The sequence below is a fragment of the Octodon degus genome, unplaced genomic scaffold (genome assembly GCF_000260255.1).
Source record: "Octodon degus isolate 3935 unplaced genomic scaffold, OctDeg1.0 scaffold00027, whole genome shotgun sequence".
Taxonomy (NCBI): domain Eukaryota; kingdom Metazoa; phylum Chordata; class Mammalia; order Rodentia; family Octodontidae; genus Octodon; species Octodon degus.
This window is the reverse complement of record NW_004524603.1, coordinates 16678991-16683476: the sequence shown is the minus strand read 5'-3', so window position 1 is coordinate 16683476 and position 4486 is coordinate 16678991. Positions and strand designations below refer to the sequence as shown.

At 44.1% G+C, this 4486-nt stretch overlaps 1 protein-coding gene and 1 long non-coding RNA gene across 4 annotated transcripts in view; one reads left to right on the top strand and one right to left on the bottom strand.

Moving 5' to 3' along the window:
* The window catches only part of Ttc26 (tetratricopeptide repeat domain 26), a 69782-nt gene that overhangs the window by 42939 nt on the left and 22357 nt on the right, over window positions 1–4486 (top strand). The gene's annotated exons all lie outside the window — the stretch shown is intronic.
* LOC111816149 overlaps window positions 2189–4486 on the bottom strand; it is a 41091-nt gene continuing 38793 nt past the window's right edge. Inside the window, exon 4 of the long non-coding RNA XR_002820633.1 lies at window positions 2189–2249. This is a non-coding gene — a long non-coding RNA (uncharacterized LOC111816149). The remainder of the gene's footprint in view (window positions 2250–4486) is intronic.

The window sequence follows — 4486 nt, the reverse complement described above, 5'->3', positions numbered from 1 at the left end:
GAAGATTAAAACTGCTGAATTTCTAATAAGTATTATTATTATTATTATTATTATTATTATTATTATTGTGGTACCAGGGATTGAACTCAGGACCCTGCACTTGCCAGGCAGGCGCTTGCTTATTCTACTGAGCTATTGCCCCAGCCCTCTAATAAGTATTGAAGAAAGAATTAAATGAGAGAAAAATATAATTCCAAACAAGCATCTTTATTCAAATGACTGGAGGAAGGGAAATAAGCGGAGGAGACAAGGAAGGCAGACACGTGGAGGCACCTAGATGGCATGATGATATTTGTAGCTTTGATTTTACATTTTAATCACCCGCAAGACTTTCAAAACTAATGACGGGAGCAGCAGGGTCTTCCTTTGTCTCCCAGGTTGTCCTCAGGTGATCCTCCTTCCCTAGCCTCTAGAGCTGGGACTGTCCGTGCACATAGCCACACCTGCTTCTCTAGGGAGTCTAATCTAATGCTTGTACCAGGACCCAGTGCTCACTGTTTTCCTTAAAATCTTCCTAGGTGGATACAACATACAGCTCAAGGTAAAGATACTCTGCATGTGTGTACATGGCTGGAAGGAGCCGATCACATGGGAATGGGTATCAGGCGTGGGGAAGGGGACAAGAGAAGAGTGCCAGCCTAACATTTCCCTGTTTGCTCTTGTAATGCTAGCCTTATCTTTAGAGAGAGAGAGAGAGAGAGAGAGAGAGAGAGAGAGAGAGAGAGAGATCCTGAAAAATACTGAGGCAAAATGTGTAAGTGGTTGTTAAGGATAACAGATTTTGAGCTGAGAGTGATGGCACATGCCTGTGATCCCAGCACTCTGGGAGGCTGAGGCAGGAGGATCACAAATTTGAGGTCTCCCCTGGGCAATTTAGCACCTTAGCAATATCCTATCTCAGAAAAAAAAATTAATTAGTTCTTTTCCTCCCTGGCTGAGGATCCGTTGCCATCATGAATGACACAGTAACCAACCAAACCCAGAAGTTTATGACCAACCGACTTCTTCAAAGGAAACAAATGGTCACTGATATCCTTCACCCTGGGAAAGCAACAGTACCTAAGACAGGAATTCAGGAAAAACTCACCAAAATGTACAAGACCACACCAGATGTCATTTTTGTGTTTGGATTCAGAACCCACTTTGGTGATGGCAAGACGACTGGCTTTGGCATGATTTATGATTCCCTGGATTATGCGAAGAAAAATGAGCCCAAACATAGACTTTGCAAGACACGGCCTGTATGAGAAGAAAAAGACCTCAAGAAAACAGCTGAAGGAATGCAAGAACAGAATGAAGAAAGTCAAGGGCACTGCAAAGGCTAGCGTTGGTGCAGGCAAGAAGCCGAAGGAGTAGAGATTCTGCAGTGCCTGTCTGCAGTGACTGCGACTTTTTTCACAAGAGGATTTACTAAACTGTAAAACATTAAAAAAAAAAAAAAAAATTAAAGGCTGGAGATATGGCTCAGCATGAAGGCGCAGGGTGCAGTCCCCAGTACTACATACACAAAATCAGCTTTTGAAGTTGGAGTTGAGATTAAATTCAAACTATCATTTACTAGCTTGGTTACTTCAGGTAAATCACTAACACTACTGAGTGTCTGTGTTCCCAAGTTGTAGAAAAAGGAAAATTAAAGTCCTTTTCCTTTTTTTTTTTTTTTTTTGTTTAATATATATATTCAAGATCAAATCCAGGACTTTCATACTGAACTACATTTCCAGACCTTTTAAAATTCTTCTTTTCTAGGCAGGGTCTCACTAAGTTACCCAGGCTGGTATTCAACTAGTGATCCTTCTGTTTCAGAACTTGTGATCCTTTCAGTTTTCTAGAGCGATGGGATTACAAGTGTGTACAGCTCCTGGCTACTGTCATCTTTATGAGAATTCAGTGTGTAAGGTGTCTAGCAAATACATGGTGAGTACTCTTTATCTGAAATGCTTGGGACCAGAAATACTTCCGGTTTTGAAATGTTGGTATTTGTCTAATGAGACAGCCTTGGAAAATACCCAAGTCTAAGCATGAAATTAACTTATGCTTCATACGTACTCTGTACCTATGACCTGCAAGTAACTTACCTGTTTCTACTGAGCCTGCCTTTGGACTACAGCCTGTCCCATGAAAGCATGTGTGGAATTCCCAGCAGTGAAAACACTTCAGATTTTGGAGCACTTTGGATTTTCAGATTAAAAATGCATTTATCAAATGGTGTTCTTATTCTTATTGTTGTCTTGTATAAAACAGTCTCAGGCCTGCAAGAAGATAGAAAAGTCCTTTTTTGGTTACAGTGGCTGATCTGTGGCTTGTGGTAGTAAACTGACTCAAACTGACAGCCAGCCCAATTGCTTGGGAGATTAAGGAGTAAGAAGGTGGAGGAAGATAGAAGCAGCAAGCCGCGTACTTCTGAAGTGTAGCATCGCAAGCAAAGAGACAAGGAGCGCACCGTCCAGAGGGGATAAGGGGCCATGTGGGAGGGTTCTCAAGAGAACACAGATCCTTGCAAGTATTCAAAGTTGGAAAGTAGGACTAGTGCATCAGAAGACAAAAGATACAGTGATGAATGAAGAGACAAAATCCAGATGGACATGGAAGCCACGAGATTGAGGAGACAGTGAAGGGACTTACTTCCGCAAAGAAGAGGGTATGCAGAGAATCCAAAAGATCTAATCCAAATAGATACTTCAAGCTGGAAAGAAGAGATTCTGTAGTTCATGCCTGTGGCCTTCATTTCCATGTATTTATTTGATTTTCTTTCCCATGTATTTATTTATGAAACATCAGTTATATTCCAGATACCATCCTGGTCTCTAGAAACACAACAGCATGCAAAACCAATTGTCCTAGCCAGGTGTGGTGGCACATACCTGGAATCCCAGCACTTGGGAGACTGAGGTAGAGGCCAGCCTGGACTGCGTAGTGAGACCCTGTCTCAAAAAAACAGAAAATGGGGGCTGGGGAGAGAGCTCAGTAGAATAAGTGCCTGCCTGGCAAGCGCAAGGTCCTGAGTTCAATCCCCAGTACCGCAAAAAAAAAGAAAAGAAAGTTGTACTTTCATGAATTTTTGGTTTTTCTTTATAGCATGTATTATCACCTGACTACATATCTGTTTATTTTGGAAGGTCTCTGTGGTTGTGCTGTCCTTGTGGCATCGGAGAAGGCCAGTGCTCACTAGAGTAGCAGGCACAGGGTCGATGCTAGTGGATACTCAGCAGACTCACGCAGTTAAATCCTACCCACTGTGTGCCCCACACTGAGTCCCCTGTAACTCAGCTAGTCCTTATAAGTAGCAAGGATAGTGCTGCAGAGAAATGAGGACATGGGCTCTGAGAGACGAAAGGCTGTGTGTGTCCTGTCACAGAGGGGCTTGGCTTTGTGTAGTGCTGAGAACAGAATCCTCATGGAGCTTTTGATGTCGGTATAGAGAAGAATTTTATGCATTGTTGGATGATGTGGTAGATTTCCAGCTGGTGGTCAACTCGTTACACCAAGCTGAACTGAGCCAGTGTGGTGCTGGGTGTGGGGACCCACCTGAGGGTTGCTGCCGGCAGCCTTTGAGGCAGAGCTGGAAAAGGTGTTAGAGAAGCTGTTTGTGGAAGCACTTGGAGCTGTTGGAAGCTGCTGCTTCCCTTGGGCTACTCTGCTGGAGGACTTGTCATGCTAGTTTTCCTGATGAACTTGGCTATTGTCACTGGAAGAGCTCAGGACCTTGTCACTGAGAATGGCTAGGGTTCATTTTGGGGGAGCTCTGGTCCTCGCTGTGAGCATTCCTTCTGGCTCTGGAGAAGATGGTGCGCTGCTCAGCCTCATGGAGAAGCTTGTCGCGTTGGCTTTCCTGATGAGGACTCAGCTTTCCTCATCGCTGGAGAACCTTGGGACCTCACTGTTGCTGAGGATGGCTGGGTACTTTTGCGGGGAGCTCTGGTTCTTTCCTTGAGCATTGCTCCCTGGCTCCAGTTCCTGGCCCTCAGCCTGCTAGTGCAGATCCTTCATCCTGCTGGCGTAGACTTTCCACTGACCTTTGGGTCCTCCTAGCACAGGTCCGTAAAACAGGCCTGCATAAGACGTTGTCATGGGCTCTAGGCTTCCAATTGGACTTCTGAGAGGCTTTGTTATGGGCTCTAGGTCTTCAGATGGACTCAGGCAGGACATTAGAATCCAGGCCCTCAGCTGGATTCCTTGGTCTCTAGTGTGTGGACAGATTTCCTGCACTCTTGTATGAGTCTTTGGGTGATTATAAAATAATCTTATAAAATGTGTCCTGCACTGTATTGTTCCGCCTAAAAAGAACCCAAACCATGACAGACACTAGAGATATGCCTAAGAGATACAACACATGCCTACCATGCTCAAGGCCCTGGTTTTACTACTTAGCAAAATAATAATAATAATGAAATAATGATAATAATAAAGATTCCTGCAGTTCTTATGAGAAAGCCAGGGATATAGCTCAGCAGCACAGTGTCTGCTTGGCAAGCACAAGGTTTTGAGT